The sequence below is a fragment of the Gouania willdenowi genome, chromosome 8 (genome assembly GCF_900634775.1).
Source record: "Gouania willdenowi chromosome 8, fGouWil2.1, whole genome shotgun sequence".
In the NCBI taxonomy this organism is placed as follows: Eukaryota; Metazoa; Chordata; class Actinopteri; order Blenniiformes; family Gobiesocidae; genus Gouania; species Gouania willdenowi.
Window position 1 is genome coordinate 428327 of NC_041051.1, and position 14567 is coordinate 442893.

The 14567-nt window shown below is 39.4% G+C and overlaps 1 pseudogene; it reads right to left on the reverse strand.

The window, feature by feature from the left end:
* Positions 1 to 8838: 8838 nt before the first annotated feature.
* On the reverse strand, positions 8839 to 11704 carry LOC114468123 (peptidyl-prolyl cis-trans isomerase FKBP8 pseudogene; annotated as a pseudogene).
* Between the last annotated feature and the right edge of the window lie 2863 nt (positions 11705 to 14567).

A 14567-nucleotide genomic window follows, 5' to 3' on the forward strand; every position in this document is an offset into this window, starting at 1 on the left:
CCAACATTCTTTTTCTCACAGTGACAGGTGTCTGATCATATGACATGATCTCTAGATGACAGTTTTCAACTTTAACATCTGCTGGGTTTGACATGTTGCAGAGAAGATAGAAAAGTTCACGTTGCATGATGGAGACGGTGGCTCCAGAATCGACTAATGCTTCATAATTAACGGCGTTGTTGAGGTAAGTGTCGACATAAAGTCTGTTGTTATTTCCCAAGCTAAGCTCACCTAAAATGCGTTTGAAGGGTGGATTTTCATCACCTGTAGGTGTGATTGGAGTGGGATCCAGCAGCGGTGCCGGATCTATTTGGGCTCTGTGTTGCATATCATCACGTGTGTCACTGCAACTGTCCCTGTCATTTTGGTAGGCGTGTCTGTTGGGATTAGACAGATTTTGGATCATTATTGTGGTATTCCTACCATGTTCCGCGCATTTCAGACGTGAATGTTTGCGGTGTTCGTGGATCCGTGGTTTTGCATGCTCTCGGGTGCCCTGAAGTTTGTGACCTCCGTGAGGCATGAGCTGCGGATCCTTTTCTGAAAGAACAAAAGGTGAACTTGTTTCGTTATCATTTATCAGGTCATCGTCGGGTGGCCTGGTGTCAAATGCGTACACTTCCTGATGGACCAATTCCCTGTGAGATTGGTCATTAAGCATGAAAGCACGGGAAGCAAAGGAACGCAGCTCACGGCTGGATAATTTCTTTGGATCCACTGCTGCATGTAAATGTCTGCTGGTGGAACTGTGCAGGTTTTTAAAGAAAAGTTCTTTGAAAAACTGCTCTTCTTCCATCATGGGCTCATTTTTCGGCCCGAAATAAACCTTTAGCAATCTGTTGTAGTATTGTCCTGGTCTTTCATTGGCTGCTTGGGTGATTGAATGTGCAGCAAAGTAGCTGGTTTCGAATTCATTTTTATTACAATATTCTTCGATCAGAATTTTGCATAAGGCTTCGAAATCATCACGAATATCAAGTGGCTGTCTGTCGATGAACAGACTGACTTGCTTGCTTGAAGAGGCTTTTATCACGTAGATTTTGTCACGTGAAGAAGCGTTTGGATAACGTTCCAAGAAAAATTTCAAGTCATTGAGATAAGCATGAATTTCACCTGGATCGTCGAGATTTGGCTCGAACCTTGAGAGGTTCCGTGCTATTCGATCCAGATCTTTGGGTTTTGGATGAGACGTGTCATCCCACAGCTTTACAGGGTCAGGTGGTTTCGGCTCTTTCGGTTCACCTCCCTGCTGTGAAGAGAAAAGATGCAGTTCCTGCCGTGCTGTTGCTGATTCCATCTCAGCTTGATGCTGAAGCAGTCTAGCATGTCTGCATTCGGTTTCCGCATTCCATATCTGTCGTTCAAGAGAGTCAATTCGTAATAAATAATTTTCTCTGAGATGTGTTAGCATGCTGTTCTCATCTTTAAGAGCTGTCAATTCACGATTGGTGATTGAAAGTGTCTGAACATTTGCCTCATGTTTCAGTGTTTGTTCTTTTAAGAGATTATTTACATCGGTGAAATCTTCCTTGATGTATCTTACCTCGTTTCTGAGTGCATCATTTTCACCTTTCAAAATCTGGTTCTCATGGAGCAGATTTTCACTTTTATCCTGTTCTGAGGATAAAGACTCATCATCGCTGGTCTGTGGGTTGTTTTGAAGCCTGTCAGACTTGTTCTGAAGCTCGTTTTGAAGCATCTGGTTCTGCTCCTGGGCCAGTTTCAGCTGTAAAAGGAGGTTGGTGTCCAGGTTTGGACTGCTAGGAGAAAGGGAATCCATTTTGATTAGTGTTGATGTGTGTAAGCTTGGCACAATATAATGAGTGTGTGTGCCTGTGTGGGTTAAACCTTGGAGTTAAAACGCAAACGGGTCGCAAAAGGTCAGTGATTAATAAATTATTCAGGTTACAGCTGACTGTTTCTGAGAATTTATTTATCTGCGATAACAATCTCTGTGATAGAGGTGTTTAGTTTAGTTAAACTTGGAGAGTTTAAGAGGTGAACACAATCTTGGCTTTTAGTTGTATCCAAAGTGGTTAAGACTTGTATTTGCAAATAGTTTGAGTGACTAAAGTAAATACAGTCTGTTCAACGATGTTGTTCGGTGTTTCAATAGAACAATTTTAATTTTAGAAGCTTTATTTATCAGTTTATCTAGGAAGATTTTTGATTTACACAATTAAAGATTACAATCAGGTTATTTTCTGTGAACCTAATTAAGTTTATCTATAAAGTTCTGTAGTTGCGTTTTGACAAACACATGCAGTTCACAATGTGACGTACAGGGTTAGTTCACTCATTAGTTTCAAAGAAAAGTTCAGATGGTTAATCTGTCTTTATGTAACTGATCTTATTAAAAGCTATTGAAAAATTCCCATACAAAGTTAAGTTTATGTTCTTACACTTCAGATAAGGTTAAAATCTATTCCACTTTGAGGGAGATTAATTTCAAAGCAGTTATTTAAGTTTCTATTTGTGTCAAAGCACAAAGAAAAATTATTAAGGTCTTAATTTATTTTAATTAACAAAGTTAATCTTTAAAATATAGACCAGTAACTGTTCTAGCTGAAATACATTCTTGTTGATTTTATCTGGCTCAGTTAGAATTTTGACCTTAAAAGATTTCAAATAAAAATGATCAAATTTATTCGACTAAGAACAAAGTTTTTATTTGATTCTATTGTAAGTTTTGTCTTTTACTTCAGTTGGTGTTAAATATTATTTTAATATTTATAACACACGTGTTTTAACTGATAAAATTGACTTAACAATTTAAAATTACCAATGTAAAATTCTGAAAAATGTTTAAATGATTAAATTTAATTAATCTATTTATTTCAATCAATCAATCAATCTTTATTTGTATAGCGCCAAATCATAACCAATGGTATCTCAAGGCACTTTACAGTAGAGCAGTCTTAAGGACGGACTCTTCATTTTATGGATACACACATATGCATATATACGTATATACACATACATATGTATCCCACACCCAACATGAATTCATCATGGCGGCAAGGAAAACCTTCTGTTAAGCAGCAGGAACCTTGTGTGGATCCCATTCCTATGATGAACAGCCATCCACGTTATGCTGTGTTGGGTGTGTGCAGAGGAAAGGGTGGAGACAGAGTTGTTGAGACTCTGTAACTCCACACTGAGGATCCCACGGACCTGCAAGACAAAAGCCAGAAGGAGAACAGGAGCAAACACACAAGGGAAGAAGCAGACATAGAGGGAGTGTTAGAGAGAGGAATGGGACCCTCTCCGGTCCCTCTCTAACCTAAATGACCTCTCTCTTAACGCCCTCTCCAACCTCTCTCCAACCGAGCATGCCAGACCCCCCCCCCCCCGGCAGTCTATGCCTATTGCATCTTAACTATGAGCTATGAGCTGGTTCCTAACTAAAAGCTTTACCAAAGAGGAATGTTTTGAGCCTAACCTTAAAGGTAGAGAGGGTGTCTGCCCCCCGAACCGTGGTTGGTAGATGGTTCCAGAGAAGTGGGGCCTGATAACTGAAAGCTCTTCCTCCTATACTACTTTTAGAGATGAATGGAACAACGAGTAGTCCAGCATTTTGAGAGCGTAGTGTTCTGGGGGGATTGTATGGCACTACAAGCTCCTTGAGATAGACTGGTGCCTGTCCATTAAGGGCTTTATAAGTGAGAAGAAGAATCTTGAATTCTATTCTATATTTTATGGGAAGCCAATGCAGAGAGGCTAATACAGGAGTAATGTGATCTCTTCTCCTAGTTTTAGTCAGTACACGTGCTGCAGCATTTTGAACCAGCTGAAGTGTCTTAAGCGACTTGCTCGGGCAGCCTGCTAAAAGAGAATTACAATAATCCAGTCTAGAGGTAACAAAAGCATGGACTAGTTTTTCGGCGTCGCCCTGAGACAGGATAGATCTGATTTTAGCAATGTTACGGAGATGAAAGAAGGCAGTTCTTGAAGTTTGTTTTATGTGAGGAGTAATGAGAGAGTGATCTCTGTGTTAGGGCTTAGGGATTTCTTCCCAGAAAAATGATTTAAAAGCCTTCAGGCTTAAAATTAATCAATAATGTTTTAATTATCGATTCCAAAAATTAATCGAATATTGTTCACTTGTACTTCACTGAGTTACAACAACGTCAATTCGTTTAAAAGTCAGCATGCACATTGAAACTTGTTAGCAGGGTTAGCTGTAGCTTTGGTGGCTAATGTTAGCATGCACTTAGTCATGAATATCTTTGCGTAAACAAGTTTAATAGTTTCAACACAAGAGCGGCAGTTTACCACAAGTATATTAAATACTTTCAGAGCATTACCGGCGTTTCTAAGTGGTCAAATGTTCTTTAAAAATACTTATCAATGGTCACACCAAATTGCTGCAAAGAAACTTGGTGACCGGAAGTAAACAAAGGAAACAGGAAGTTCTCTTCTTCGTGTGATCTTTACCACTCAGTGAGCCTCCTTTGGCAAGGCAAGGCTACTCAGTTAAAACTTTGTTTAGAGTTTAAACACAAGTTTTACAATTAATTCTGTTTAGCTTTTGGATGCTAAGTTATGGAGAAGTACAACTTGGTTGGAGTGACTGGGTTTTAAAAGGATTTTTTTTTTTGAATCCTCATTTAAAATCACAGTGTTCTTACACAGGGCTGAAATCTTCATGTATTGCTTTTTATGATGCTGTTCTTACACAGGCTTATTCTAGGAGCTCAGCTGAAGCGTACACCGCAATGTCAACACTCACAGCAGCTATAAAGGGTTTAAACCTTAAGTTACAAGAATCTTCCTTTTTCTCCATGTTTCAGTCCGTTCAGACTACGTTTAAGCTAATTTTTTTTTTTTTCTTCTCGAAACTGCACCAGTAACATGTTTAAGGAAATGCCTTTTTATCATCATCAGCTTGTGTTTCATAGGATTTTCTTGATCGGAAGTACTTGTTATGCTGCTCGGATCTATTTTTAGATTCAGCTGTGAACTCGTCAGCTCGAAGCGTATTTTCAAAATAAATGTCCGAAAATTGATAACATTATTTTATTTATTAAACTTATTCAACGTCCCATCTGGGGTGCCAATTATTATGTAGGGGAACAAAGGATGATTAATATTCAAAAATATTAATTATTAATTTTTAATATGTTTGTTGCCAGAGGTGCCATCTAGAATTGAGTTTTAAGTGTCCTAGATCACTTTATTTTAATTAATTGTTACAGTTCCCTGTTTTTGTAGTGGGTTCTTGACGTCAGAATAGAGGTTTAATAAAGGTTTAAATGTCAATAAAAACACAGCGTTTACAATATGTACATGTTTATTTTACAGGCTATTACCACGATGATAAATTAGGCAGTTTCACAATTATTCACAGTTATTTTGACTCATTGGTATCACACAAAATGTACATTTTAACACAGCTGTATGGTATATACACATTCTGAGTGTTTTAGATGTTTGAGTGAATTTGGGATTTATAGTGATTTCCTAACGCTCTGAGGAAGAGGAAGAAGGAAAATGGAAAGTTAAAGTAATGAAATTAATAAAACTTTACCAAAATGAAAAATATGGACTATGAATCTAGAATTTTCGATTGAGAGAATTTGTTAAGTTATAAACCACCTTTTTGCCAGAATTGTGTGTGCGTGCAGTTTTACCCTCCTTTGAACAGGCGTGATGATGACAGCTCCTTCTGCGTAACCAGCAGTGTGTGGGGAAAAAGCTTTTCCTGCGTTTTTCCGAAGGCGTTTTCCGCTCATTCACTGTACGGGCCCGCGGGATACTGTCGGCCTGGCTGGGGTTCTGGTTCTCCTACACGGCACCACTCCTGGACGTCGATGGGTAGTTTAACTAACATGTTCTCCAATCAAAGATGCTAGAGTTCGTTAAAGCTTACTCATGGGAGGCTATAAAAATTGATTTGCTCCAAAATTAAAAACTGTTTGGTTAATTTCAAAAATGGAGATAAACCTTAAAGTTAGTCATTGTGAGAGTGGCTGGTAGCCACTTCCTGACTGGAGAGAAGTTCAATCAATATCTCAAAAATTCAGCATCACTAAACTGAATAACATCTAACTGTTAAGTCAGATGCAAAGAGGAGGACTAGAGAGAGGTAAGAGAGAGACGTAAGAGCGAGACGTAAGAGAGAGGTAAGAGGGGGAGCGAGGCCTTTTATAAACATGTCAAGAGGTTATCTGATTGGTCAAAACACATCTGCAGTGTGGGAATGAGTGAAACCTGATTGGCTGGCAGAAAGAAGCGGGAGGCTTAACTTTCCTGTAAAGAAGACAAAATGGTGGGGCTATCCCACATGTGCTTCTTAAACAAAGAGTCATAAAACTAGATAGGGTGTTACCATGTTAGGTCTAAAATGGAGCATGGGTGTGTGTCAATTGCATGAACCCTTGAAAAATGACTTTCAACTGATTATCCCTTAAATGACTGATTTGAATTATTTCTAGCTTTAAGCATAACAAAGGAGGACAAATACACTTTTGATCAATGATCATGGAATATGAAGTTATAAACATTTCCCTTGAAATGTGATGCATTAGTGCTTAAATATGTCAGATGGAGGCACACGATGAGTCTCTTTCCTGTAGACAAATGGTTAAAATCGAGGTCCCATGTCTGAAATTGGTTTAAATCACAGTTCTGCCTTTAAAGCATCAGATGGTGTATAGGTTTTATTTTTATTTCTTCCTTTTTAATCTTCATGTTGAAGAGGATGTCTCTGGTGTAGGGTGTCAGGTTACATCCCTGTTATCTCTGTGGGGTGTCTGTTCTTTGGGGAGGATGGGTGTCAGCAAAGAGTCTGTAAGAAGAAGGGCTGGGATTTGAAGAAATGTTCCTTGGTCCATTTTTCCATCGTCTGTTTTTGAGTCATAAAAGTGTAATAAAATTCCAAACGTGCGACAGTGTTTTTACCGCCTTTTGACCATCGACCAGGGTTCCTACACCTGTACCACGTTAGATGTAACGTTCATAATATTGATAAGAATATTGTCGCAAGGTAATATTAGTAGTAGTTTAACAACAGGTGAAATAAAACTTACCATTATTAACAGTTCTACAGGACGAGTTCCTCCACGGTTGTAGTTCTGTTTCGTCTGTGGGGCTCCGCCCTCTTTCCTCTGAACCTCTTCAGACACCCACAGAACCAGGAAACAATGTTCTCCTCCTCTGACCACTGCTGTGTCTCCTTGAACTTACTTTGGACTCACTTTTAAATGTTTTTTGTCAGATTTGCGCTAACGTGACCAGCCGCTCGCCAGCTTAAAAAATGGCTGCTTTTCATTTTTGGAGGACCGTCGATAACCCCGCCCACTTCAGAGCTGAGCTGTAGCCCAGAAGCTATGTGGGACCAGCGTAGCTCTGGTTTTTGGCTCCGAGAGCTGGAGCTATGTTGGTGGAAACAGAATGGCTCGGAGCCAAAACACGCGCTAGCTCCAAGTTAGCTCCAGCTCCTGCTCGGTGGAAAAGCCCTAGTAGTAAAGGATCTGATAAAAGCACTTTGGTGTTTGGTTTGCTCACAGGTTCCAGTCAGTTTTGATTTCTGGTTATTGTTCACTGATATTAAATGTTGTAAGAATTGTGTTACAATAAATATCATTTTGGACAATGTTGATATACTTTTTTTCTTTCCACATTAATAAACACATTTGGATAATGTTCTTAAACTGATTATTTTCATTTTTCTTTATTGTACATTATATTAACTGTCATCAATGCCTTTAATTGTAAAACAACATATTTTCCCTTTGGTCGGTATATTCATCATAAGTTTGGTCTTAAATTTTCTTAAGGTTGTATTAAAAAGTCATAAATATATATTCTTATATTCTTCCTACCTGTAGTCACCCTGTATTTATCATCATCATGCTTGTAACCTATGTGAATAGATACTTGTAAAATAAAAAAGTACACTGTCAGGGCAAAAATTGTTACTTATGTTTATTAACATATTTACTCATAGACCTTATTCTTTTTAAGGCTTTAAGTTGAGACTTTTCATTTCTGCTGTCTCATGTTTTCTGCTCTCTTCTCGAGGTCAGCTTCCCAAAACACATCTTATCCCTCAGACACAGAGGCATCACACACTCACATGCCTACACACACTCACATAGTCACATATACACACCAAATACACATCCATTCATACACACAAACACCATACATGCACACACCTCCAACACTCACGACAATCAGGAGATACCAGAGAACTGGTTGTTTTGACCTAAAGAAGAAACTGTCTCTTTTCTCCCTCTTCTTTCACCTCTTCCTCTCTGTCCTCTTTATCTCCTGGGGGGAGGAGGGAGGGGGACTGAGGGGGAATATACGTGATGAGTTAGAACTGTGGGCCACTCGATCATCGGACGTCCGCCCGGGGCGGTCACTAATTTTGTCCATCTTTGTACTCTTTTTTATTTAGTTTTATAATAAACCTTTTTTATAAAATCATCAATGCCTCGTCTGGACTCCATCATTCAACCAGAGCAATAAATCATGTCTCCAAATGAGGTCAACCGCAAATTTGCCGTAACAACACGTTGTAAACATTGTTTTTTTTATATTTAAACTTTTATTAAACATCAATTTCAGATGCACTCCTGGCAAACAAACATATTCATATTAATAATTCATATTTTTGAATATTAATTCTCATTTGTTCCTCTACAAAATGCATCTTGTAACTGTAGAGGATGATGATATCATTTGTCACACATACATAGCAGAGAACAGAGAGTGACAGTGAGGAGGTCATAAACTGATAAATATTTTCACCCTCATTGACCACATGGTCAGAATGCTCTGCCAGATGTGCTCCAGTGTTTAAGTCGTGTCGTTACTACACTTCTTCAATCACTTTCTAGCATAGATGGCCACAGACAGAGCGATGCCGCCAATGGCTACTGCAGTGGCACCAAGCAGCCACTTCCAGCTCAAACCCCATGCTGACTTGGCCTGATGTTTGTGGGTGCTGGACGGGTTCTCCAACATCTTCTCATCCATGGCCTGATGTTTATGGGTGCTGGATGGGTTCTTCAACATCTTCTCATCCTTGGCCTGATGTTTGTGGGTGCTGGACGGGTTCTCCAACATCTTCTCATCCATGGCCTGATGTTTGTGGGTGCTGGACGGGTTCTCCAACATCTTCTCATCCATGGCCTGATGTTTGTGGGTGCTGGACGGGTTCTTCAACATCTTCTCATCCATGGCCTGATGTTTGTGGGTGCTGGACGGGTTCTTCAACATCTTCTCATCCTTGGCCTGATGTTTGTGGGTGCTGGACAGGTTCTCCAACATCTTCTCATCCATGGCCTGATGTTTGTGGGTGCTGGACGGGTTCTCCAACATCTTCTCATCCATGGCCTGATGTTTGTGGGTGCTGGACGGGTTCTCCAACATCTTCTCATCAATGGCCTGATGTTTGTGGGTGCTGGACGGGTCTTCCAACATCTTCTCATCCATGGCCTGCTTTGCTGCTTCATGCTCACGGTGCTTTTTCATCATCGTGGAAAGCTCATCGTGGACCGTTTTGTTGCGTGGCTCCAGCTCCAGGGCCTTCCGTAGTGTTTGAATGGCCTCTGAGTATTTATCCTGCAAGGCCAGAACCTTACCCATGTGAAAAAGTGCTTTCACATTTTTGGGCTGATACATCAGCACTGCGCTGCAGCACGTTAACGCTTCATCATAGTGTTCTTGTTTCAGCATAGAAGCAGCCATGTTGTTCAAACATTTCACTTTCATTTCCATCAGTTCGTTCTCCTCTTCAGAACTAATATCATCTATAGAAATGGACTCTGTTATTTCCATGGCAGTGCTATATTTGAGGATGGCGTAGTTGTAGGCTCTGCACCGATAAAGGACATTGCCTTGCTCCTTCTTGCAGGTGGCCAGAGCAATCATCTCAGTGGGGGACAGCAGCTTCAGGTCTGGAGCATCAGTAGCTTCTAGCAGCTTCACTTCAATTGACAGATCAGCCTTTGAAGGAATCTCAGGGTAAAGATTTCCACGGAAACCATTTGCATATCTTCCATCTGTCTTGATGACCGCCTTCTCTCCCATTCCCATGAGTCGCACCGCCCAATCCACTGCCGGGATCACTTCTCTGTGTCCCAAAGTGAACCAGAACTCCGACAGCTCCTCGACCAGCGTCCCATCCAACAGACGTGTTACTATATGAATCTTCACAATCTGTCCAAGATGTGGCCAACTCTCTCTTCCTCCTCCAGGCTGCAGCACCTTTTTCATTAGCAGACCATTTCCCATGATATCTAACCACTCATCAGCAGGGGGTTGGGGGTCAGTTTCTCTCGTCATGGACTGATCCATGACAATCTCATTCCCACTCTTCATGACTGGTGCACTGTCACTGCATCGGTAGACAACCTGAAACACAAGGAAACGTATTATAAGTACTACTAAAACAAACTAGATTACCATTATGAGCTGGCAGCTTCTGAGCAGGGTTGGTGTCAGTTATAATTGCAATCATGTAATTGATAATTAATTACAAAGATGGTGTAGTTATAATTGTAATTGTAATTGATTTTTTTTTTTTTGCTGTCGTAATCTCATTAAATTTTAGTAAAGGTTAGATCATTTTAAAAATGTATTTTACAGCTGACCTAAGACCGTTATCATATGAGATGCTAACAAAAAGCTAACACAAGATTTTTTTATTTTTTTTTCTTTCTCATGATAACGGGTCCTAAATTAGCTGTAAAATACACTAAAAACAAATATATATCATCTAATTACTTTCCTATCTCTTGGTTATCTGAAGACTTCCTAATCAATGAAAATATAGATTTTAATATTTTTGGTGTGGGTATCTGTGCCATTTTTATTAAAATGTGGGAAAGCTTGATATGGAACATATTTTAATTGTTATCTACATACTGTATGTGTAGAACTGTAACATGGCTCCCCAGTTTTGTTTTTTGTTTTGTTTTTAAAACTTTTTACTGACAACTTATATTTGATAGTTTTTAGAGAATTTGCATGGCAATTACAAATGACAAAGTCAATTATCTAAACTCAATTACATTTTAATTACAATTATGACAGTAACATATTCTTGCATTGAAGAGGGTTAATTTCTGATTTATGTTATTATTTCTCTTGCTAATTGCTTGTGTTGATTATTGCCACCCATGGTCATTATATTTGCATTATATGAGTGTTTGCTTGTGAGTTAAGTGCTTTTATGATGCTTTGTGTGTGTTAATACTTATGCAGCTTTATTCATATATGTTTTAAATTACTGATATGCTTTATACTGCTGCATTGTGTTTACAGAACCACGTTATTCCAATTAAAGCCTTTATGAATCCACAACTGCCTCCATGACTCTCTAACTGAAGTCACACTCCCATAGTGTCGCCGGCTCTGTTCCGCGCAACCTGTAGAGGCCCCGAACCTCTTTTACACATATATTAAAACACAACAAAGACATATTAAAGGAGAGAAGAATCAGAGTCATTAAGCACAACACTTGCTGTTAGATTGTCCTTTGTGCCAAAAGATGGTAACACCATGAGATTTACCGTTTAAGAGTAGCTTAGTATTAGTGTCTCATCTGTGGGAAGGATGTTAATTCCGGGACGTATTAGTCTTTCTTTGAATCAGGGGCTGTTCCAGATGTTTCCTGTTCTCTCCTATCTGCAGCTTTGGGCTTTTACACCTGGACTGTTTATTCTCTCCTGAGGAAGTGACTGCTCTGTGAGCTCTGGGTCTTTAGTTCTGCCTTTTGTTCTTTTTTTTAAGAGTTCTACTTTTTGCTGTTCCTTTGATGTTCTCTGATGTGGAGTTCTTCCCCAGCATATCAACGGTTGTTCTAAACTCCTCAGTAGCCACAGTTACATGATGTTTTTTTTTTAAAATTTGAAATTAGTTTTTCTGCATTAAATCATTTGGAATTAAAGTCTTGTGCTTCATGTTAACATGGTAATAGTAATTCCTGAACTGACGTTTACATGGAAAACCGGTTTATTTGGCTTTAGTTAATTCCACTTAAGCCTGGGGGTTGGGAAGGCGCTGATTGGACAGGGGGCAAACATGACGTATCACGTCGATAACGTCTATCGGGAGAAACACACAACCAACATTTTATTGTTGGTTGTAACACAGAAGACCACACATGAGAACTGTTGTCACCTTTATTTTGATTGTTGTTTTTAAGCAACTGTTCTGCTACGCACGGTGTGTATAATGTTTTGGACCCAGACGCACGACACAGAGACAGAGTTAACAGTGAACAAGTGATTTAATTTACAAGTGATGTGAATGTGCAGAGTCTTTCCTTCTTCAGTGAGCGGTGAGGTGAGTGGAAATCCCCGTCACAATCCTGAAGTCCCAAAACAAGTGAGGTGAGTGTGGAGCAGAAGAGTAGCAGGCAGGAGGTGGGTATCACTGAATGCTGGAGAATAAGGAGACACGAGGAAGTGAGAACAATCAATCAATCATCAATCAATCAATCAATCTTTTATTTGTATAGCGCCAAATCATAACCAATGGTATCTCAATACACTTTACAGTAGAGCAGTCTTAAGGACGGACTCTTCATTTTATGGATACACACATATGCATATATACGTATATACACATACATATGTATCCCACACCCAACATGAATTCATCATGGCGGCAAGGAAAACCTTCTGTTAAGCAGCAGGAACCTTGTGTGGATCCCATTCCTATGATGAACAGCCATCCACGTTATGCTGTGTTGGGTGTGTGCAGAGGAAAGGGTGGAGACAGAGTTGTTGAGGCTCTTTAACTTGTCATGGCAAATTTGCGGTTGACCTCATTTGGAGACATGATTTATTGCTCTGGTTGAATGATGGAGTCCAGACGAGGCATTGATGATTTTATAAAAAAGGTTTATTATAAAACTAAGTAAAAAGAAGTACAAAGATGGACAAAACTTAGTGACCGCCCGGCTGGACGTCCGATGACCGAGTGGCCCACAGTTCTAACTCATCACGTATATTCCCCCTCAGTCCCCCTCCCTCCTCCCCCCAGGAGATAAAGAGGACAGAGAGGAAGAGGTGAAAGAAGAGGGAGAAAAGAGACAGTTTCTTCTTTAGGTCAAAACAACCAGTTCTCTGGTATCTCCTGATTGTCGTGAGTGTTGGAGGTGTGTGCGTGTATGGTGTTTGTGTGTATGAATGGATGTGTATTGGCCCTGACAATCCACCCTTTTTGGACAAAGTCCAACACATAAAAAAAAGAAGCAAAATTAGTTAGTGAAAATGTTTAACCTTAGCAAAGCACAGCCTAAAACACATAAAACTTACTCAAAAAAGTTAGTGGAATTGTAGCTCAACCTCTCGTGGTCTGTAGGACAAACGATACTGACACCGTCATAACACTATGGATATATGCATTGTTTTTCAGGGGACACAGGCATCCCCAAGGTTAGAGCAGGAAGAAAGGAGGAAAAGGCAAAGAACCCCATAAACACATAATGAATATTACAAGGTCATATGCACAAGGCAAGGCAAGGCAAATTTATTTATATAGCGCATTTCATACTCAAGGCAACTCAATGTGCTTTACATGATAAAACATTCAATTGTTTAAAATCAATAAGAACATTTAAAATCATCAGTAAAATCAATTAAAATCATCAGTAAAATCATCATTACATCAACAACATGACAAAAAATCTCTCTCTCAATCATATGCAGTAGAGAAAAAAAGTGCCTTTAACTTTAAAAATGTTCACATTGGATGCTGACTTCAGCTCCGCTGGCAGTTTGTTCCACTTCTTTGCAGCATAACAACTAAACACAGCATCACCATGTTTACTGTGAACTCTGGGCTCCACTATCTGATCTGTGTCCATAGATCTGAGAGACCTGCTGGGTTCATACCTGACTAACATGTCACTGATGTATTCTGGACCAAACCCATTCACAGATTTATACACCAGCAGCAGAACTTTAAAGTCTATTCTGAGGCTGACTGGGAGCCAGTGTAAAGACTTTAAAACTGGAGTAATGTACAATAAAATCAAATATCCTTAGCTACTAAAATCATTGGCAATCACGGCAATGAATATGGAATATATATATATATATATATATATATATATATATATATATATATATATATATATATATATATATCACTGGCCGTGATTGCCAATGATTTCAGATCCGATCCCAACTAAGCTGTTTAAAGAAGTTGTTCCCCTGGTCTGCCCATCTTTGTTGGAGACAATAAATATATCCCTATCAATAGGCTACGTGCCACAGTCCTTTAAAGTAGCTGTAATCAAACCCCTTCTCAAAAAACCTACTCTTGATTCCAGCACTTTAGCAAACTACAGGCCTATATCTAATCTTCCTTTTATTTCAAAGATTCTTGAGAAAGTTGTGGCAGCTCAGCTCTGTGAATTTCTTCAAAACAACAGCCTGTTCGAGGACTTCCAGTCAGGTTTTAGAGCTCAACACAGCACAGAGACTGCTTTAGTTAAAGTAACTAATGATCTACTCTGGGCTTCAGATGAAGGACGACTCTCAGTGCTGGTTTTATTAGATCTTAGTGCAGCTTTTGACACTATAGATCACTATATTCTA